Source organism: Globicephala melas, unplaced genomic scaffold, assembly GCF_963455315.2.
Source record: "Globicephala melas unplaced genomic scaffold, mGloMel1.2 SCAFFOLD_392, whole genome shotgun sequence".
In the NCBI taxonomy this organism is placed as follows: Eukaryota; Metazoa; Chordata; class Mammalia; order Artiodactyla; family Delphinidae; genus Globicephala; species Globicephala melas.
Window position 1 is genome coordinate 1 of NW_027207561.1, and position 20,989 is coordinate 20,989.

The 20,989-nt window shown below is 69.7% G+C and overlaps 11 non-coding genes and 1 pseudogene across 11 annotated transcripts; all 12 read left to right on the plus strand.

The window, feature by feature from the left end:
- Positions 1-92, plus strand: LOC132595181 (5S ribosomal RNA; annotated as a pseudogene; the record flags this gene model as incomplete).
- Positions 93-1,023: 931 nt separating this feature from the next.
- LOC132595092 (5S ribosomal RNA) lies at positions 1,024-1,142 on the plus strand. The gene has a single exon (XR_009561249.1). It is a non-coding gene; the product is annotated as a 5S ribosomal RNA (ribosomal RNA).
- A 2,694-nt stretch (positions 1,143-3,836) lies between these two features.
- On the plus strand, positions 3,837-3,955 carry LOC132595184 (5S ribosomal RNA). The gene has a single exon (XR_009561340.1). It is a non-coding gene; the product is annotated as a 5S ribosomal RNA (ribosomal RNA).
- A 931-nt stretch (positions 3,956-4,886) lies between these two features.
- Positions 4,887-5,005, plus strand: LOC132595196 (5S ribosomal RNA). Its single transcript, XR_009561351.1, has one exon. It is a non-coding gene; the product is annotated as a 5S ribosomal RNA (ribosomal RNA).
- A 2,695-nt stretch (positions 5,006-7,700) lies between these two features.
- LOC132595207 (5S ribosomal RNA) lies at positions 7,701-7,819 on the plus strand. Its single transcript, XR_009561362.1, has one exon. It is a non-coding gene; the product is annotated as a 5S ribosomal RNA (ribosomal RNA).
- Positions 7,820-8,750: 931 nt separating this feature from the next.
- Positions 8,751-8,869, plus strand: LOC132595218 (5S ribosomal RNA). The gene has a single exon (XR_009561373.1). It is a non-coding gene; the product is annotated as a 5S ribosomal RNA (ribosomal RNA).
- A 2,696-nt stretch (positions 8,870-11,565) lies between these two features.
- LOC132595098 (5S ribosomal RNA) lies at positions 11,566-11,684 on the plus strand. Its single transcript, XR_009561255.1, has one exon. It is a non-coding gene; the product is annotated as a 5S ribosomal RNA (ribosomal RNA).
- A 931-nt stretch (positions 11,685-12,615) lies between these two features.
- LOC132595169 (5S ribosomal RNA) lies at positions 12,616-12,734 on the plus strand. The gene has a single exon (XR_009561326.1). It is a non-coding gene; the product is annotated as a 5S ribosomal RNA (ribosomal RNA).
- A 933-nt stretch (positions 12,735-13,667) lies between these two features.
- LOC132595109 (5S ribosomal RNA) lies at positions 13,668-13,786 on the plus strand. The gene has a single exon (XR_009561266.1). It is a non-coding gene; the product is annotated as a 5S ribosomal RNA (ribosomal RNA).
- Positions 13,787-14,717: 931 nt separating this feature from the next.
- On the plus strand, positions 14,718-14,836 carry LOC132595120 (5S ribosomal RNA). Its single transcript, XR_009561277.1, has one exon. It is a non-coding gene; the product is annotated as a 5S ribosomal RNA (ribosomal RNA).
- Positions 14,837-17,533: 2,697 nt separating this feature from the next.
- On the plus strand, positions 17,534-17,652 carry LOC132595131 (5S ribosomal RNA). The gene has a single exon (XR_009561288.1). It is a non-coding gene; the product is annotated as a 5S ribosomal RNA (ribosomal RNA).
- A 931-nt stretch (positions 17,653-18,583) lies between these two features.
- LOC132595142 (5S ribosomal RNA) lies at positions 18,584-18,702 on the plus strand. The gene has a single exon (XR_009561299.1). It is a non-coding gene; the product is annotated as a 5S ribosomal RNA (ribosomal RNA).
- The last annotated feature ends 2,287 nt before the right edge of the window (positions 18,703-20,989 follow it).

The window sequence follows — 20,989 nt, forward strand, 5'->3', positions numbered from 1 at the left end:
CCCGATCTCGTCTGATCTCGGAAGCTAAGCAGGGTCGGGCCTGGTTAGTACTTGGATGGGAGACCGCCTGGGAATACCGGGTGCTGTAGGCTTTTTGCCTCCCGCTCCGCCCGCCTTCTCCTTTACTCGCCCGCGGCGGGGGCCGCCGGCTCCGCCCCCGCCGGGCCCCGCTGCAGGCCCCACCTCCTCAGGCCCCTCCCACCACGGCGCGCGCCGGCGGGGTCGCTCCCCGCCGGCCCGGCCGGCCAGGCGGCCAGAAGGCGGCCCTGGAAGGCAGGCGCACCCCAGACGCTCCCGGGGTGGCTGGCCCGGACCCAGACTCCGCCGCGGGCCCAGTTGCCGTCCTTTCGGCCCGCGAGCCCCTCGACCTGCACCTGGCCGCCCCCACCGGCGCCCAGCCCCGGCGCCGCCACCTGTGTGCCGGTGTGTCCCTCCACAGCTCCCTCCGACAAAAGCCCCCCCCACCCCGCCCCTCTGGCGTGTCACCGCGGCCGGGTGCGGGAGCGGGATCGAGGGCAGGGGCCGCTTCCCCGGGCCTGCCGGCCACCAGGGGCGGGGTCCTGAGCTCGGCGGGGGGTGTGGGGGCAAGGGTGGCCTTGCCGGGGCTGAGGGGCCGTGGCGACTCAATGGTGGCTCCCAGTGGCTTCGGGCCAGCTGCTGTCGGGCAGGAGGGCCGGCCCGGGCTGCGGCCGGGCTGCGCCTAGGGCCGCGTGGGCGGGCAGGGCCGATGCCCAAGGGACCGCGGGCCCCGGGCCCTGAAGCCTCCGGGGCCACGTCCCTGTGAGCGACGTGCGGGATCTTGGGCGGGGCGCCAAGCGCCGAAGGGTTTGCTGGGTCACGGCCGCCCTGGGCTGGGAGGTGGTCGCCAAACCCTCCGCCGCCGCCCGATACCCGAGACCTCCGTTGCCCCTGCCTGGGCGGGCGAGGGGGCCCTGCCGGGGCGGGCCGGCCGCCAGGCTGGCGTTAAGGCGCCAGCGCCAGCGAAACTGGGCCTCAAGAGGCCGCCCGCGGCCCCCCGCCCCCGTCTACGGCCATACCACCCTGAACGCGCCCGATCTCGTCTGATCTCGGAAGCTAAGCAGGGTCGGGCCTGGTTAGTACTTGGATGGGAGACCGCCTGGGAATACCGGGTGCTGTAGGCTTTTTGCCTCCCGCTCCGCCCGCCTTCTCCTTTACTCGCCCGCGGCGGGGGGGCCGCCGGCTCCGCCCCCGCCGAGCCCCGCTGCAGGCAGTAGTCAAGGTGGTTTACCTGCCCGAGCAGGAAGCTTGGGCGATGGCAGAAGTGGGAAGAAACTCTTGAGCACAGGTTCTTGGGATCCACGGAGCAGCGCATGCACATGCGATGGGTGCCTACACAGCTGGCTTGCTTGTCTGTGGGGAAAGGCGAGATGGGTCAGGGCCTGGGTTCCTGAGGGGCTGAGAATCAAGGCAGGGATAGAAGAAAGGGGACAGGCCCACATCCCCTGAACCCACGCCGGCGCCCACTCACCTTTGTGGAAAATACGATTGAAAAGTGCCCGCAAGAATCTCTTCAGATGCCTCCAGAGTTGAGGGAAGAAGGGGAGGGGGGAGGCCGGGAGCAGGGTGAGCCCTGAAATCCAACCCTTGTCCCGGTCACACCCCAGCAGCCCTCCCACCTCAGCCCCTTCAAGACCCCAGGGCTCCCCCAACCGCGCTGCACAGATCCTGCCCTGACCGTAGTCACCATGTTGATCCCCACGTTGAGCAAGATGAAGCTGACCGGGATCAGAAGAATTGAGTATCCTTGCTCCTGGCATTTCCTGGGGATGGGGCCAGTGAACGGCTCGGCTCGGTAGTAGTTTCGCTCACCCATGGCCGTTGGTCCCAGGACTGCCTGGGCCCTCTGCCCTCCAGTTTTAACTGGGAGCCAGACTGGGTCATAATGGGGCAGGTGGTGAGGTCACAGTGAGGGAGGGGGATGAAAAGGAGGGCCCAGAGTGGCATTCCCTGGTAACCAGGGTCAGGTAAGCTGAGCCTGGACAGTCAAACAGGGCCCGGTGGCCGGCATACATCCCCTCGAGCGGTCATTCATTCGCTCACCGCCCGCTGACTCACTTGTTCAAATGACACATTGCGTCTCTTGGCCCCTCTTGAGACTAGGAAGACCTTGGCCTCAGAGGCCTGCTGAAGGCCTGGCTGGAGTCCAGAGCCTCAGCCTTCTTCATGCCCTTCACTGGGCCTGGAGCTGGACCTGCCCAGATGTGGAACCTCCCAGTTTGGAAGCAACTTCTTGTATGAGGCTCTCTGTGGACAGGGACAGCTGAGACACAGAGGAGGTGCCCAGAGACCAGGGGTTTGGAGTCTGCAGCTGCAGATGTACTTAGTGCATGGTATAGGACCAGGAGGGGCCTGCTGGCAGAACTGTGGCCACTAAACCAAAGGGACCCTCAGGCCAAGAAGGGGACACTGGCTTCTTATTGCAGGAAGCCAAGCGCAGGGACCCAGGCTGGCAGAAGGAGTGGCGCTTCCAAGCCACAGACCACCAATGTTTCCTGGACTCTGGCGCTCTTTATTCCTCTCTCCATGCCCTGCCGCCCCCTGCCCCTGCCCCCACTTGCTGCTGGTAAGTTCATTTTCCCAGTCTGGCTCCCGTGCAGAGAGGGCCTGGAGGCCGAGGTGGAAGGTAGCAGCGAGTTGGCCCGCGCTTGGCCCTCCTGCGGTTGCCGCTTCAGCACCAGACTGTCATACACCTGGTAGTTGGCATTGCCTCCCGGGTTCCGGCTGAGTGGCATGAAGGTGGGCGGGGGTGGAGGGTGCTCGGTAGCCTGGACGTCGGGCAGGAGGTGAGAGGGGCGGAGGAGCAGCGCTGAGCTGGGAGCCGGGGCCCGCTGGTCCGAGGCCTCGGCCAGTACCGTGAGGGAGGCGGAGGTGGCCACAGGGCGCCGCAAGGGCAGGATCTCAGCCCATTCGGCCGCCGGGTGCCGCACCTCGTGGGGATCGCGGGAGTAATCCAAGTGTCCCGTGGAGGGATGCAGGCTGCGGTTGGACTCGCTGTGAGCACAGCTGGGGAGGCTACGTCTGTGGGCCGGTGGGGTGTCGCGCTACCAGGCGTCGGGCCGGTAGACCCGAGGCACCAGAGCGGATGGAGGCTCAGAGCCCTCCAGACCCAGACTCTGCCGCGGGCCCAGTTGCCGTCCTTTCGGCCCGCGAGCCCCTCGACCTGCACCTGGCCGCCCCCACCGGCGCCCAGCCCCGGCGCCGCCACCTGTGTGCCGGTGTGTCCCTCCACAGCTCCCTCCGACAAAAGCCCCCCCCACCCCGCCCCTCTGGCGTGTCACCGCGGCCGGGTGCGGGAGCGGGATCGAGGGCAGGGGCCGCTTCCCCGGGCCTGCCGGCCACCAGGGGCGGGGTCCTGAGCTCGGCGGGGGGTGTGGGGGCAAGGGTGGCCTTGCCGGGGCTGAGGGGCCGTGGCGACTCAATGGTGGCTCCCAGTGGCTTCGGGCCAGCTGCTGTCGGGCAGGAGGGCCGGCCCGGGCTGCGGCCGGGCTGCGCCTAGGGCCGCGTGGGCGGGCAGGGCCGATGCCCAAGGGACCGCGGGCCCCGGGCCCTGAAGCCTCCGGGGCCACGTCCCTGTGAGCGACGTGCGGGATCTTGGGCGGGGCGCCAAGCGCCGAAGGGTTTGCTGGGTCACGGCCGCCCTGGGCTGGGAGGTGGTCGCCAAACCCTCCGCCGCCGCCCGATACCCGAGACCTCCGTTGCCCCTGCCTGGGCGGGCGAGGGGGCCCTGCCGGGGCGGGCCGGCCGCCAGGCTGGCGTTAAGGCGCCAGCGCCAGCGAAACTGGGCCTCAAGAGGCCGCCCGCGGCCCCCCGCCCCCGTCTACGGCCATACCACCCTGAACGCGCCCGATCTCGTCTGATCTCGGAAGCTAAGCAGGGTCGGGCCTGGTTAGTACTTGGATGGGAGACCGCCTGGGAATACCGGGTGCTGTAGGCTTTTTGCCTCCCGCTCCGCCCGCCTTCTCCTTTACTCGCCCGCGGCGGGGGCCGCCGGCTCCGCCCCCGCCGGGCCCCGCTGCAGGCCCCACCTCCTCAGGCCCCTCCCACCACGGCGCGCGCCGGCGGGGTCGCTCCCCGCCGGCCCGGCCGGCCAGGCGGCCAGAAGGCGGCCCTGGAAGGCAGGCGCACCCCAGACGCTCCCGGGGTGGCTGGCCCGGACCCAGACTCCGCCGCGGGCCCAGTTGCCGTCCTTTCGGCCCGCGAGCCCCTCGACCTGCACCTGGCCGCCCCCACCGGCGCCCAGCCCCGGCGCCGCCACCTGTGTGCCGGTGTGTCCCTCCACAGCTCCCTCCGACAAAAGCCCCCCCCACCCCGCCCCTCTGGCGTGTCACCGCGGCCGGGTGCGGGAGCGGGATCGAGGGCAGGGGCCGCTTCCCCGGGCCTGCCGGCCACCAGGGGCGGGGTCCTGAGCTCGGCGGGGGGTGTGGGGGCAAGGGTGGCCTTGCCGGGGCTGAGGGGCCGTGGCGACTCAATGGTGGCTCCCAGTGGCTTCGGGCCAGCTGCTGTCGGGCAGGAGGGCCGGCCCGGGCTGCGGCCGGGCTGCGCCTAGGGCCGCGTGGGCGGGCAGGGCCGATGCCCAAGGGACCGCGGGCCCCGGGCCCTGAAGCCTCCGGGGCCACGTCCCTGTGAGCGACGTGCGGGATCTTGGGCGGGGCGCCAAGCGCCGAAGGGTTTGCTGGGTCACGGCCGCCCTGGGCTGGGAGGTGGTCGCCAAACCCTCCGCCGCCGCCCGATACCCGAGACCTCCGTTGCCCCTGCCTGGGCGGGCGAGGGGGCCCTGCCGGGGCGGGCCGGCCGCCAGGCTGGCGTTAAGGCGCCAGCGCCAGCGAAACTGGGCCTCAAGAGGCCGCCCGCGGCCCCCCGCCCCCGTCTACGGCCATACCACCCTGAACGCGCCCGATCTCGTCTGATCTCGGAAGCTAAGCAGGGTCGGGCCTGGTTAGTACTTGGATGGGAGACCGCCTGGGAATACCGGGTGCTGTAGGCTTTTTGCCTCCCGCTCCGCCCGCCTTCTCCTTTACTCGCCCGCGGCGGGGGGGCCGCCGGCTCCGCCCCCGCCGAGCCCCGCTGCAGGCAGTAGTCAAGGTGGTTTACCTGCCCGAGCAGGAAGCTTGGGCGATGGCAGAAGTGGGAAGAAACTCTTGAGCACAGGTTCTTGGGATCCACGGAGCAGCGCATGCACATGCGATGGGTGCCTACACAGCTGGCTTGCTTGTCTGTGGGGAAAGGCGAGATGGGTCAGGGCCTGGGTTCCTGAGGGGCTGAGAATCAAGGCAGGGATAGAAGAAAGGGGACAGGCCCACATCCCCTGAACCCACGCCGGCGCCCACTCACCTTTGTGGAAAATACGATTGAAAAGTGCCCGCAAGAATCTCTTCAGATGCCTCCAGAGTTGAGGGAAGAAGGGGAGGGGGGAGGCCGGGAGCAGGGTGAGCCCTGAAATCCAACCCTTGTCCCGGTCACACCCCAGCAGCCCTCCCACCTCAGCCCCTTCAAGACCCCAGGGCTCCCCCAACCGCGCTGCACAGATCCTGCCCTGACCATAGTCACCATGTTGATCCCCACGTTGAGCAAGATGAAGCTGACCGGGATCAGAAGAATTGAGTATCCTTGCTCCTGGCATTTCCTGGGGATGGGGCCAGTGAACGGCTCGGCTCGGTAGTAGTTTCGCTCACCCATGGCCGTTGGTCCCAGGACTGCCTGGGCCCTCTGCCCTCCAGTTTTAACTGGGAGCCAGACTGGGTCATAATGGGGCAGGTGGTGAGGTCACAGTGAGGGAGGGGGATGAAAAGGAGGGCCCAGAGTGGCATTCCCTGGTAACCAGGGTCAGGTAAGCTGAGCCTGGACAGTCAAACAGGGCCCGGTGGCCGGCATACATCCCCTCGAGCGGTCATTCATTCGCTCACCGCCCGCTGACTCACTTGTTCAAATGACACATTGCGTCTCTTGGCCCCTCTTGAGACTAGGAAGACCTTGGCCTCAGAGGCCTGCTGAAGGCCTGGCTGGAGTCCAGAGCCTCAGCCTTCTTCATGCCCTTCACTGGGCCTGGAGCTGGACCTGCCCAGATGTGGAACCTCCCAGTTTGGAAGCAACTTCTTGTATGAGGCTCTCTGTGGACAGGGACAGCTGAGACACAGAGGAGGTGCCCAGAGACCAGGGGTTTGGAGTCTGCAGCTGCAGATGTACTTAGTGCATGGTATAGGACCAGGAGGGGCCTGCTGGCAGAACTGTGGCCACTAAACCAAAGGGACCCTCAGGCCAAGAAGGGGACACTGGCTTCTTATTGCAGGAAGCCAAGCGCAGGGACCCAGGCTGGCAGAAGGAGTGGCGCTTCCAAGCCACAGACCACCAATGTTTCCTGGACTCTGGCGCTCTTTATTCCTCTCTCCATGCCCTGCCGCCCCCTGCCCCTGCCCCCACTTGCTGCTGGTAAGTTCATTTTCCCAGTCTGGCTCCCGTGCAGAGAGGGCCTGGAGGCCGAGGTGGAAGGTAGCAGCGAGTTGGCCCGCGCTTGGCCCTCCTGCGGTTGCCGCTTCAGCACCAGACTGTCATACACCTGGTAGTTGGCATTGCCTCCCGGGTTCCGGCTGAGTGGCATGAAGGTGGGCGGGGGTGGAGGGTGCTCGGTAGCCTGGACGTCGGGCAGGAGGTGAGAGGGGCGGAGGAGCAGCGCTGAGCTGGGAGCCGGGGCCCGCTGGTCCGAGGCCTCGGCGAGTACCGTGAGGGAGGCGGAGGTGGCCACAGGGCGCCGCAAGGGCAGGATCTCAGCCCATTCGGCCGCCGGGTGCCGCACCTCGTGGGGATCGCGGGAGTAATCCAAGTGTCCCGTGGAGGGATGCAGGCTGCGGTTGGACTCGCTGTGAGCACAGCTGGGGAGGCTACGTCTGTGGGCCGGTGGGGTGTCGCGCTACCAGGCGTCGGGCCGGTAGACCCGAGGCACCAGAGCGGATGGAGGCTCAGAGCCCTCCAGACCCAGACTCTGCCGCGGGCCCAGTTGCCGTCCTTTCGGCCCGCGAGCCCCTCGACCTGCACCTGGCCGCCCCCACCGGCGCCCAGCCCCGGCGCCGCCACCTGTGTGCCGGTGTGTCCCTCCACAGCTCCCTCCGACAAAAGCCCCGCCCCACCCCGCCCCTCTGGCGTGTCACCGCGGCCGGGTGCGGGAGCGGGATCGAGGGCAGGGGCCACTTCCCCGGGCCTGCCGGCCACCAGGGGCGGGGTCCTGAGCTCGGCGGGGGGTGTGGGGGCAAGGGTGGCCTTGCCGGGGCTGAGGGGCCGTGGCGACTCAATGGTGGCTCCCAGTGGCTTCGGGCCAGCTGCTGTCGGGCAGGAGGGCCGGCCCGGGCTGCGGCCGGGCTGCGCCTAGGGCCGCGTGGGCGGGCAGGGCCGATGCCCAAGGGACCGCGGGCCCCGGGCCCTGAAGCCTCCGGGGCCACGTCCCTGTGAGCGACGTGCGGGATCTTGGGCGGGGCGCCAAGCGCCGAAGGGTTTGCTGGGTCACGGCCGCCCTGGGCTGGGAGGTGGTCGCCAAACCCTCCGCCGCCGCCCGATACCCGAGACCTCCGTTGCCCCTGCCTGGGCGGGCGAGGGGGCCCTGCCGGGGCGGGCCGGCCGCCAGGCTGGCGTTAAGGCGCCAGCGCCAGCGAAACTGGGCCTCAAGAGGCCGCCCGCGGTCCCCCGCCCCCGTCTACGGCCATACCACCCTGAACGCGCCCGATCTCGTCTGATCTCGGAAGCTAAGCAGGGTCGGGCCTGGTTAGTACTTGGATGGGAGACCGCCTGGGAATACCGGGTGCTGTAGGCTTTTTGCCTCCCGCTCCGCCCGCCTTCTCCTTTACTCGCCCGCGGCGGGGGCCGCCGGCTCCGCCCCCGCCGGGCCCCGCTGCAGGCCCCACCTCCTCAGGCCCCTCCCACCACGGCGCGCGCCGGCGGGGTCGCTCCCCGCCGGCCCGGCCGGCCAGGCGGCCAGAAGGCGGCCCTGGAAGGCAGGCGCACCCCAGACGCTCCCGGGGTGGCTGGCCCGGACCCAGACTCCGCCGCGGGCCCAGTTGCCGTCCTTTCGGCCCGCGAGCCCCTCGACCTGCACCTGGCCGCCCCCACCGGCGCCCAGCCCCGGCGCCGCCACCTGTGTGCCGGTGTGTCCCTCCACAGCTCCCTCCGACAAAAGCCCCCCCCACCCCGCCCCTCTGGCGTGTCACCGCGGCCGGGTGCGGGAGCGGGATCGAGGGCAGGGGCCGCTTCCCCGGGCCTGCCGGCCACCAGGGGCGGGGTCCTGAGCTCGGCGGGGGGTGTGGGGGCAAGGGTGGCCTTGCCGGGGCTGAGGGGCCGTGGCGACTCAATGGTGGCTCCCAGTGGCTTCGGGCCAGCTGCTGTCGGGCAGGAGGGCCGGCCCGGGCTGCGGCCGGGCTGCGCCTAGGGCCGCGTGGGCGGGCAGGGCCGATGCCCAAGGGACCGCGGGCCCCGGGCCCTGAAGCCTCCGGGGCCACGTCCCTGTGAGCGACGTGCGGGATCTTGGGCGGGGCGCCAAGCGCCGAAGGGTTTGCTGGGTCACGGCCGCCCTGGGCTGGGAGGTGGTCGCCAAACCCTCCGCCGCCGCCCGATACCCGAGACCTCCGTTGCCCCTGCCTGGGCGGGCGAGGGGGCCCTGCCGGGGCGGGCCGGCCGCCAGGCTGGCGTTAAGGCGCCAGCGCCAGCGAAACTGGGCCTCAAGAGGCCGCCCGCGGCCCCCCGCCCCCGTCTACGGCCATACCACCCTGAACGCGCCCGATCTCGTCTGATCTCGGAAGCTAAGCAGGGTCGGGCCTGGTTAGTACTTGGATGGGAGACCGCCTGGGAATACCGGGTGCTGTAGGCTTTTTGCCTCCCGCTCCGCCCGCCTTCTCCTTTACTCGCCCGCGGCGGGGGGGCCGCCGGCTCCGCCCCCGCCGAGCCCCGCTGCAGGCAGTAGTCAAGGTGGTTTACCTGCCCGAGCAGGAAGCTTGGGCGATGGCAGAAGTGGGAAGAAACTCTTGAGCACAGGTTCTTGGGATCCACGGAGCAGCGCATGCACATGCGATGGGTGCCTACACAGCTGGCTTGCTTGTCTGTGGGGAAAGGCGAGATGGGTCAGGGCCTGGGTTCCTGAGGGGCTGAGAATCAAGGCAGGGATAGAAGAAAGGGGACAGGCCCACATCCCCTGAACCCACGCCGGCGCCCACTCACCTTTGTGGAAAATACGATTGAAAAGTGCCCGCAAGAATCTCTTCAGATGCCTCCAGAGTTGAGGGAAGAAGGGGAGGGGGGAGGCCGGGAGCAGGGTGAGCCCTGAAATCCAACCCTTGTCCCGGTCACACCCCAGCAGCCCTCCCACCTCAGCCCCTTCAAGACCCCAGGGCTCCCCCAACCGCGCTGCACAGATCCTGCCCTGACCATAGTCAGCATGTTGATCCCCACGTTGAGCAAGATGAAGCTGACCGGGATCAGAAGAATTGAGTATCCTTGCTCCTGGCATTTCCTGGGGATGGGGCCAGTGAACGGCTCGGCTCGGTAGTAGTTTCGCTCACCCATGGCCGTTGGTCCCAGGACTGCCTGGGCCCTCTGCCCTCCAGTTTTAACTGGGAGCCAGACTGGGTCATAATGGGGCAGGTGGTGAGGTCACAGTGAGGGAGGGGGATGAAAAGGAGGGCCCAGAGTGGCATTCCCTGGTAACCAGGGTCAGGTAAGCTGAGCCTGGACAGTCAAACAGGGCCCGGTGGCCGGCATACATCCCCTCGAGCGGTCATTCATTCGCTCACCGCCCGCTGACTCACTTGTTCAAATGACACATTGCGTCTCTTGGCCCCTCTTGAGACTAGGAAGACCTTGGCCTCAGAGGCCTGCTGAAGGCCTGGCTGGAGTCCAGAGCCTCAGCCTTCTTCATGCCCTTCACTGGGCCTGGAGCTGGAACTGCCCAGATGTGGAACCTCCCAGTTTGGAAGCAACTTCTTGTATGAGGCTCTCTGTGGACAGGGACAGCTGAGACACAGAGGAGGTGCCCAGAGACCAGGGGTTTGGAGTCTGCAGCTGCAGATGTACTTAGTGCATGGTATAGGACCAGGAGGGGCCTGCTGGCAGAACTGTGGCCACTAAACCAAAGGGACCCTCAGGCCAAGAAGGGGACACTGGCTTCTTATTGCAGGAAGCCAAGCGCAGGGACCCAGGCTGGCAGAAGGAGTGGCGCTTCCAAGCCACAGACCACCAATGTTTCCTGGACTCTGGCGCTCTTTATTCCTCTCTCCATGCCCTGCCGCCCCCTGCCCCTGCCCCCACTTGCTGCTGGTAAGTTCATTTTCCCAGTCTGGCTCCCGTGCAGAGAGGGCCTGGAGGCCGAGGTGGAAGGTAGCAGCGAGTTGGCCCGCGCTTGGCCCTCCTGCGGTTGCCGCTTCAGCACCAGACTGTCATACACCTGGTAGTTGGCATTGCCTCCCGGGTTCCGGCTGAGTGGCATGAAGGTGGGCGGGGGTGGAGGGTGCTCGGTAGCCTGGACGTCAGGCAGGAGGTGAGAGGGGCGGAGGAGCAGCGCTGAGCTGGGAGCCGGGGCCCGCTGGTCCGAGGCCTCGGCCAGTACCGTGAGGGAGGCGGAGGTGGCCACAGGGCGCCGCAAGGGCAGGATCTCAGCCCATTCGGCCGCCGGGTGCCGCACCTCGTGGGGATCGCGGGAGTAATCCAAGTGTCCCGTGGAGGGATGCAGGCTGCGGTTGGACTCGCTGTGAGCACAGCTGGGGAGGCTACGTCTGTGGGCCGGTGGGGTGTCGCGCTACCAGGCGTCGGGCCGGTAGACCCGAGGCACCAGAGCGGATGGAGGCTCAGAGCCCTCCAGACCCAGACTCCGCCATGGGCCCAGTTGCCGTCCTTTCGGCCCGCGAGCCCCTCGACCTGCACCTGGCCGCCCCCACCGGCGCCCAGCCCCGGCGCCGCCACCTGTGTGCCGGTGTGTCCCTCCACAGCTCCCTCCGACAAAAGCCCCACCCCCACCCCGCCCCTCTGGCGTGTCAGCGCGGCCGGGTGCGGGAGCGGGATCGAGGGCAGGGGCCGCTTCCCCGGGCCTGCCGGCCACCAGGGGCGGGGTCCTGAGCTCGGCGGGGGGTGTGGGGGCAAGGGTGGCCTTGCCGGGGCTGAGGGGCCGTGGCGACTCAATGGTGGCTCCCGGTGGCTTCGGGCCAGCTGCTGTCGGGCAGGAGGGCCGGCCCGGGCTGCGGCCGGGCTGCGCCTAGGGCCGCGTGGGCGGGCAGGGCCGATGCCCAAGGGACCGCGGGCCCCGGGCCCTGAAGCCTCCGGGGCCACGTCCCTGTGAGCGACGTGCGGGATCTTGGGCGGGGCGCCAAGCGCCGAAGGGTTTGCTGGGTCACGGCCGCCCTGGGCTGGGAGGTGGTCGCCAAACCCTCCGCCGCCGCCCGATACCCGAGACCTCCGTTGCCCCTGCCTGGGCGGGCGAGGGGGCCCTGCCGGGGCGGGCCGGCCGCCAGGCTGGCGTTAAGGCGCCAGCGCCAGCGAAACTGGGCCTCAAGAGGCCGCCCGCGGCCCCCCGCCCCCGTCTACGGCCATACCACCCTGAACGCGCCCGATCTCGTCTGATCTCGGAAGCTAAGCAGGGTCGGGCCTGGTTAGTACTTGGATGGGAGACCGCCTGGGAATACCGGGTGCTGTAGGCTTTTTGCCTCCCGCTCCGCCCGCCTTCTCCTTTACTCGCCCGCGGCGGGGGCCGCCGGCTCCGCCCCCGCCGGGCCCCGCTGCAGGCCCCACCTCCTCAGGCCCCTCCCACCACGGCGCGCGCCGGCGGGGTCGCTCCCCGCCGGCCCGGCCGGCCAGGCGGCCAGAAGGCGGCCCTGGAAGGCAGGCGCACCCCAGACGCTCCCGGGGTGGCTGGCCCGGACCCAGACTCCGCCGCGGGCCCAGTTGCCGTCCTTTCGGCCCGCGAGCCCCTCGACCTGCACCTGGCCGCCCCCACCGGCGCCCAGCCCCGGCGCCGCCACCTGTGTGCCGGTGTGTCCCTCCACAGCTCCCTCCGACAAAAGCCCCCCCCACCCCGCCCCTCTGGCGTGTCACCGCGGCCGGGTGCGGGAGCGGGATCGAGGGCAGGGGCCGCTTCCCCGGGCCTGCCGGCCACCAGGGGCGGGGTCCTGAGCTCGGCGGGGGGTGTGGGGGCAAGGGTGGCCTTGCCGGGGCTGAGGGGCCGTGGCGACTCAATGGTGGCTCCCGGTGGCTTCGGGCCAGCTGCTGTCGGGCAGGAGGGCCGGCCCGGGCTGCGGCCGGGCTGCGCCTAGGGCCGCGTGGGCGGGCAGGGCCGATGCCCAAGGGACCGCGGGCCCCGGGCCCTGAAGCCTCCGGGGCCACGTCCCTGTGAGCGACGTGCGGGATCTTGGGCGGGGCGCCAAGCGCCGAAGGGTTTGCTGGGTCACGGCCGCCCTGGGCTGGGAGGTGGTCGCCAAACCCTCCGCCGCCGCCCGATACCCGAGACCTCCGTTGCCCCTGCCTGGGCGGGCGAGGGGGCCCTGCCGGGGCGGGCCGGCCGCCAGGCTGGCGTTAAGGCGCCAGCGCCAGCGAAACTGGGCCTCAAGAGGCCGCCCGCGGCCCCCCGCCCCCATCTACGGCCATACCACCCTGAACGCGCCCGATCTCGTCTGATCTCGGAAGCTAAGCAGGGTCGGGCCTGGTTAGTACTTGGATGGGAGACCGCCTGGGAATACCGGGTGCTGTAGGCTTTTTGCCTCCCGCTCCGCCCGCCTTCTCCTTTACTCGCCCGCGGCGGGGGCCGCCGGCTCCGCCCCCGCCGGGCCCCGCTGCAGGCCCCACCTCCTCAGGCCCCTCCCACCACGGCGCGCGCCGGCGGGGTCGCTCCCCGCCGGCCCGGCCGGCCAGGCGGCCAGAAGGCGGCCCTGGAAGGCAGGCGCACCCCAGACGCTCCCGGGGTGGCTGGCCCGGACCCAGACTCCGCCGCGGGCCCAGTTGCCGTCCTTTCGGCCCGCGAGCCCCTCGACCTGCACCTGGCCGCCCCCACCGGCGCCCAGCCCCGGCGCCGCCACCTGTGTGCCGGTGTGTCCCTCCACAGCTCCCTCCGACAAAAGCCCCACCCCCACCCCGCCCCTCTGGCGTGTCACCGCGGCCGGGTGCGGGAGCGGGATCGAGGGCAGGGGCCGCTTCCCCGGGCCTGCCGGCCACCAGGGGCGGGGTCCTGAGCTCGGCGGGGGGTGTGGGGGCAAGGGTGGCCTTGCCGGGGCTGAGGGGCCGTGGCGACTCAATGGTGGCTCCCGGTGGCTTCGGGCCAGCTGCTGTCGGGCAGGAGGGCCGGCCCGGGCTGCGGCCGGGCTGCGCCTAGGGCCGCGTGGGCGGGCAGGGCCGATGCCCAAGGGACCGCGGGCCCCGGGCCCTGAAGCCTCCGGGGCCACGTCCCTGTGAGCGACGTGCGGGATCTTGGGCGGGGCGCCAAGCGCCGAAGGGTTTGCTGGGTCACGGCCGCCCTGGGCTGGGAGGTGGTCGCCAAACCCTCCGCCGCCGCCCGATACCCGAGACCTCCGTTGCCCCTGCCTGGGCGGGCGAGGGGGCCCTGCCGGGGCGGGCCGGCCGCCAGGCTGGCGTTAAGGCGCCAGCGCCAGCGAAACTGGGCCTCAAGAGGCCGCCCGCGGTCCCCCGCCCCCGTCTACGGCCATACCACCCTGAACGCGCCCGATCTCGTCTGATCTCGGAAGCTAAGCAGGGTCGGGCCTGGTTAGTACTTGGATGGGAGACCGCCTGGGAATACCGGGTGCTGTAGGCTTTTTGCCTCCCGCTCCGCCCGCCTTCTCCTTTACTCGCCCGCGGCGGGGGCCGCCGGCTCCGCCCCCGCCGGGCCCCGCTGCAGGCCCCACCTCCTCAGGCCCCTCCCACCACGGCGCGCGCCGGCGGGGTCGCTCCCCGCCGGCCCGGCCGGCCAGGCGGCCAGAAGGCGGCCCTGGAAGGCAGGCGCACCCCAGACGCTCCCGGGGTGGCTGTCCCGGACCCAGACTCCGCCGCGGGCCCAGTTGCCGTCCTTTCGGCCCGCGAGCCCCTCGACCTGCACCTGGCCGCCCCCACCGGCGCCCAGCCCCGGCGCCGCCACCTGTGTGCCGGTGTGTCCCTCCACAGCTCCCTCCGACAAAAGCCCCCCCCACCCCGCCCCTCTGGCGTGTCACCGCGGCCGGGTGCGGGAGCGGGATCGAGGGCAGGGGCCGCTTCCCCGGGCCTGCCGGCCACCAGGGGCGGGGTCCTGAGCTCGGCGGGGGGTGTGGGGGCAAGGGTGGCCTTGCCGGGGCTGAGGGGCCGTGGCGACTCAATGGTGGCTCCCGGTGGCTTCGGGCCAGCTGCTGTCGGGCAGGAGGGCCGGCCCGGGCTGCGGCCGGGCTGCGCCTAGGGCCGCGTGGGCGGGCAGGGCCGATGCCCAAGGGACCGCGGGCCCCGGGCCCTGAAGCCTCCGGGGCCACGTCCCTGTGAGCGACGTGCGGGATCTTGGGCGGGGCGCCAAGCGCCGAAGGGTTTGCTGGGTCACGGCCGCCCTGGGCTGGGAGGTGGTCGCCAAACCCTCCGCCGCCGCCCGATACCCGAGACCTCCGTTGCCCCTGCCTGGGCGGGCGAGGGGGCCCTGCCGGGGCGGGCCGGCCGCCAGGCTGGCGTTAAGGCGCCAGCGCCAGCGAAACTGGGCCTCAAGAGGCCGCCCGCGGCCCCCCGCCCCCGTCTACGGCCATACCACCCTGAACGCGCCCGATCTCGTCTGATCTCGGAAGCTAAGCAGGGTCGGGCCTGGTTAGTACTTGGATGGGAGACCGCCTGGGAATACCGGGTGCTGTAGGCTTTTTGCCTCCCGCTCCGCCCGCCTTCTCCTTTACTCGCCCGCGGCGGGGGGGCCGCCGGCTCCGCCCCCGCCGAGCCCCGCTGCAGGCAGTAGTCAAGGTGGGTTTACCTGCCCGAGCAGGAAGCTTGGGCGATGGCAGAAGTGGGAAGAAACTCTTGAGCACAGGTTCTTGGGATCCACGGAGCAGCGCATGCACATGCGATGGGTGCCTACACAGCTGGCTTGCTTGTCTGTGGGGAAAGGCGAGATGGGTCAGGGCCTGGGTTCCTGAGGGGCTGAGAATCAAGGCAGGGATAGAAGAAAGGGGACAGGCCCACATCCCCTGAACCCACGCCGGCGCCCACTCACCTTTGTGGAAAATACGATTGAAAAGTGCCCGCAAGAATCTCTTCAGATGCCTCCAGAGTTGAGGGAAGAAGGGGAGGGGGGAGGCCGGGAGCAGGGTGAGCCCTGAAATCCAACCCTTGTCCCGGTCACACCCCAGCAGCCCTCCCACCTCAGCCCCTTCAAGACCCCAGGGCTCCCCCAACCGCGCTGCACAGATCCTGCCCTGACCATAGTCAGCATGTTGATCCCCACGTTGAGCAAGATGAAGCTGACCGGGATCAGAAGAATTGAGTATCCTTGCTCCTGGCATTTCCTGGGGATGGGGCCAGTGAACGGCTCGGCTCGGTAGTAGTTTCGCTCACCCATGGCCGTTGGTCCCAGGACTGCCTGGGCCCTCTGCCCTCCAGTTTTAACTGGGAGCCAGACTGGGTCATAATGGGGCAGGTGGTGAGGTCACAGTGAGGGAGGGGGATGAAAAGGAGGGCCCAGAGTGGCATTCCCTGGTAACCAGGGTCAGGTAAGCTGAGCCTGGACAGTCAAACAGGGCCCGGTGGCCGGCATACATCCCCTCGAGCGGTCATTCATTCGCTCACCGCCCGCTGACTCACTTGTTCAAATGACACATTGCGTCTCTTGGCCCCTCTTGAGACTAGGAAGACCTTGGCCTCAGAGGCCTGCTGAAGGCCTGGCTGGAGTCCAGAGCCTCAGCCTTCTTCATGCCCTTCACTGGGCCTGGAGCTGGACCTGCCCAGATGTGGAACCTCCCAGTTTGGAAGCAACTTCTTGTATGAGGCTCTCTGTGGACAGGGACAGCTGAGACACAGAGGAGGTGCCCAGAGACCAGGGGTTTGGAGTCTGCAGCTGCAGATGTACTTAGTGCATGGTATAGGACCAGGAGGGGCCTGCTGGCAGAACTGTGGCCACTAAACCAAAGGGACCCTCAGGCCAAGAAGGGGACACTGGCTTCTTATTGCAGGAAGCCAAGCGCAGGGACCCAGGCTGGCAGAAGGAGTGGCGCTTCCAAGCCACAGACCACCAATGTTTCCTGGACTCTGGCGCTCTTTATTCCTCTCTCCATGCCCTGCCGCCCCCTGCCCCTGCCCCCACTTGCTGCTGGTAAGTTCATTTTCCCAGTCTGGCTCCCGTGCAGAGAGGGCCTGGAGGCCGAGGTGGAAGGTAGCAGCGAGTTGGCCCGCGCTTGGCCCTCCTGCGGTTGCCGCTTCAGCACCAGACTGTCATACACCTGGTAGTTGGCATTGCCTCCCGGGTTCCGGCTGAGTGGCATGAAGGTGGGCGGGGGTGGAGGGTGCTCGGTAGCCTGGACGTCAGGCAGGAGGTGAGAGGGGCGGAGGAGCAGCGCTGAGCTGGGAGCCGGGGCCCGCTGGTCCGAGGCCTCGGCCAGTACCGTGAGGGAGGCGGAGGTGGCCACAGGGCGCCGCAAGGGCAGGATCTCAGCCCATTCGGCCGCCGGGTGCCGCACCTCGTGGGGATCGCGGGAGTAATCCAAGTGTCCCGTGGAGGGATGCAGGCTGCGGTTGGACTCGCTGTGAGCACAGCTGGGGAGGCTACGTCTGTGGGCCGGTGGGGTGTCGCGCTACCAGGCGTCGGGCCGGTAGACCCGAGGCACCAGAGCGGATGGAGGCTCAGAGCCCTCCAGACCCAGACTCCGCCATGGGCCCAGTTGCCGTCCTTTCGGCCCGCGAGCCCCTCGACCTGCACCTGGCCGCCCCCACCGGCGCCCAGCCCCGGCGCCGCCACCTGTGTGCCGGTGTGTCCCTCCACAGCTCCCTCCGACAAAAGCCCCACCCCCACCCCGCCCCTCTGGCGTGTCAGCGCGGCCGGGTGCGGGAGCGGGATCGAGGGCAGGGGCCGCTTCCCCGGGCCTGCCGGCCACCAGGGGCGGGGTCCTGAGCTCGGCGGGGGGTGTGGGGGCAAGGGTGGCCTTGCCGGGGCTGAGGGGCCGTGGCGACTCAATGGTGGCTCCCGGTGGCTTCGGGCCAGCTGCTGTCGGGCAGGAGGGCCGGCCCGGGCTGCGGCCGGGCTGCGCCTAGGGCCGCGTGGGCGGGCAGGGCCGATGCCCAAGGGACCGCGGGCCCCGGGCCCTGAAGCCTCCGGGGCCACGTCCCTGTGAGCGACGTGCGGGATCTTGGGCGGGGCGCCAAGCGCCGAAGGGTTTGCTGGGTCACGGCCGCCCTGGGCTGGGAGGTGGTCGCCAAACCCTCCGCCGCCGCCCGATACCCGAGACCTCCGTTGCCCCTGCCTGGGCGGGCGAGGGGGCCCTGCCGGGGCGGGCCGGCCGCCAGGCTGGCGTTAAGGCGCCAGCGCCAGCGAAACTGGGCCTCAAGAGGCCGCCCGCGGCCCCCCGCCCCCGTCTACGGCCATACCACCCTGAACGCGCCCGATCTCGTCTGATCTCGGAAGCTAAGCAGGGTCGGGCCTGGTTAGTACTTGGATGGGAGACCGCCTGGGAATACCGGGTGCTGTAGGCTTTTTGCCTCCCGCTCCGCCCGCCTTCTCCTTTACTCGCCCGCGGCGGGGGCCGCCGGCTCCGCCCCCGCCGGGCCCCGCTGCAGGCCCCACCTCCTCAGGCCCCTCCCACCACGGCGCGCGCCGGCGGGGTCGCTCCCCGCCGGCCCGGCCGGCCAGGCGGCCAGAAGGCGGCCCTGGAAGGCAGGCGCACCCCAGACGCTCCCGGGGTGGCTGGCCCGGACCCAGACTCCGCCGCGGGCCCAGTTGCCGTCCTTTCGGCCCGCGAGCCCCTCGACCTGCACCTGGCCGCCCCCACCGGCGCCCAGCCCCGGCGCCGCCACCTGTGTGCCGGTGTGTCCCTCCACAGCTCCCTCCGACAAAAGCCCCCCCCACCCCGCCCCTCTGGCGTGTCACCGCGGCCGGGTGCGGGAGCGGGATCGAGGGCAGGGGCCGCTTCCCCGGGCCTGCCGGCCACCAGGGGCGGGGTCCTGAGCTCGGCGGGGGGTGTGGGGGCAAGGGTGGCCTTGCCGGGGCTGAGGGGCCGTGGCGACTCAATGGTGGCTCCCGGTGGCTTCGGGCCAGCTGCTGTCGGGCAGGAGGGCCGGCCCGGGCTGCGGCCGGGCTGCGCCTAGGGCCGCGTGGGCGGGCAGGGCCGATGCCCAAGGGACCGCGGGCCCCGGGCCCTGAAGCCTCCGGGGCCACGTCCCTGTGAGCGACGTGCGGGATCTTGGGCGGGGCGCCAAGCGCCGAAGGGTTTGCTGGGTCACGGCCGCCCTGGGCTGGGAGGTGGTCGCCAAACCCTCCGCCGCCGCCCGATACCCGAGACCTCCGTTGCCCCTGCCTGGGCGGGCGAGGGGGCCCTGCCGGGGCGGGCCGGCCGCCAGGCTGGCGTTAAGGCGCCAGCGCCAGCGAAACTGGGCCTCAAGAGGCCGCCCGCGGCCCCCCGCCCCCGTCTACGGCCATACCACCCTGAACGCGCCCGATCTCGTCTGATCTCGGAAGCTAAGCAGGGTCGGGCCTGGTTAGTACTTGGATGGGAGACCGCCTGGGAATACCGGGTGCTGTAGGCTTTTTGCCTCCCGCTCCGCCCGCCTTCTCCTTTACTCGCCCGCGGCGGGGGGGCCGCCGGCTCCGCCCCCGCCGAGCCCCGCTGCAGGCAGTAGTCAAGGTGGGTTTACCTGCCCGAGCAGGAAGCTTGGGCGATGGCAGAAGTGGGAAGAAACTCTTGAGCACAGGTTCTTGGGATCCACGGAGCAGCGCATGCACATGCGATGGGTGCCTACACAGCTGGCTTGCTTGTCTGTGGGGAAAGGCGAGATGGGTCAGGGCCTGGGTTCCTGAGGGGCTGAGAATCAAGGCAGGGATAGAAGAAAGGGGACAGGCCCACATCCCCTGAACCCACGCCGGCGCCCACTCACCTTTGTGGAAAATACGATTGAAAAGTGCCCGCAAGAATCTCTTCAGATGCCTCCAGAGTTGAGGGAAGAAGGGGAGGGGGGAGGCCGGGAGCAGGGTGAGCCCTGAAATCCAACCCTTGTCCCGGTCACACCCCAGCAGCCCTCCCACCTCAGCCCCTTCAAGACCCCAGGGCTCCCCCAACCGCGCTGCACAGATCCTGCCCTGACCATAGTCACCATGTTGATCCCCACGTTGAGCAAGATGAAGCTGACCGGGATCAGAAGAATTGAGTATCCTTGCTCCTGGCATTTCCTGGGGATGGGGCCAGTGAACGGCTCGGCTCGGTAGTAGTTTCGCTCACCCATGGCCGTTGGTCCCAGGACTGCCTGGGCCCTCTGCCCTCCAGTTTTAACTGGGAGCCAGACTGGGTCATAATGGGGCAGGTGGTGAGGTCACAGTGAGGGAGGGGGATGAAAAGGAGGGCCCAGAGTGGCATTCCCTGGTAACCAGGGTCAGGTAAGCTGAGCCTGGACAGTCAAACAGGGCCCGGTGGCCGGCATACATCCCCTCGAGCGGTCATTCATTCGCTCACCGCCCGCTGACTCACTTGTTCAAATGACACATTGCGTCTCTTGGCCCCTCTTGAGACTAGGAAGACCTTGGCCTCAGAGGCCTGCTGAAGGCCTGGCTGGAGTCCAGAGCCTCAGCCTTCTTCATGCCCTTCACTGGGCCTGGAGCTGGACCTGCCCAGATGTGGAACCTCCCAGTTTGGAAGCAACTTCTTGTATGAGGCTCTCTGTGGACAGGGACAGCTGAGACACAGAGGAGGTGCCCAGAGACCAGGGGTTTGGAGTCTGCAGCTGCAGATGTACTTAGTGCATGGTATAGGACCAGGAGGGGCCTGCTGGCAGAACTGTGGCCACTAAACCAAAGGGACCCTCAGGCCAAGAAGGGGACACTGGCTTCTTATTGCAGGAAGCCAAGCGCAGGGACCCAGGCTGGCAGAAGGAGTGGCGCTTCCAAGCCACAGACCACCAATGTTTCCTGGACTCTGGCGCTCTTTATTCCTCTCTCCATGCCCTGCCGCCCCCTGCCCCTGCCCCCACTTGCTGCTGGTAAGTTCATTTTCCCAGTCTGGCTCCCGTGCAGAGAGGGCCTGGAGGCCGAGGTGGAAGGTAGCAGCGAGTTGGCCCGCGCTTGGCCCTCCTGCGGTTGCCGCTTCAGCACCAGACTGTCATACACCTGGTAGTTGGCATTGCCTCCCGGGTTCCGGCTGAGTGGCATGAAGGTGGGCGGGGGTGGAGGGTGCTCGGTAGCCTGGACGTCGGGCAGGAGGTGAGAGGGGCGGAGGAGCAGCGCTGAGCTGGGAGCCGGGGCCCGCTGGTCCGAGGCCTCGGCCAGTACCGTGAGGGAGGCGGAGGTGGCCACAGGGCGCCGCAAGGGCAGGATCTCAGCCCATTCGGCCGCCGGGTGCCGCACCTCGTGGGGATCGCGGGAGTAATCCAAGTGTCCCGTGGAGGGATGCAGGCTGCGGTTGGACTCGCTGTGAGCACAGCTGGGGAGGCTACGTCTGTGGGCCGGTGGGGTGTCGCGCTACCAGGCGTCGGGCCGGTAGACCCGAGGCACCAGAGCGGATGGAGGCTCAGAGCCCTCCAGACCCAGACTCCGCCATGGGCCCAGTTGCCGTCCTTTCGGCCCGCGAGCCCCTCGACCTGCACCTGGCCGCCCCCACCGGCGCCCAGCCCCGGCGCCGCCACCTGTGTGCCGGTGTGTCCCTCCACAGCTCCCTCCGACAAAAGCCCCCCCCCACCCCGCCCCTCTGGCGTGTCACCGCGGCCGGGTGCGGGAGCGGGATCGAGGGCAGGGGCCGCTTCCCCGGGCCTGCCGGCCACCAGGGGCGGGGTCCTGAGCTCGGCGGGGGGTGTGGGGGCAAGGGTGGCCTTGCCGGGGCTGAGGGGC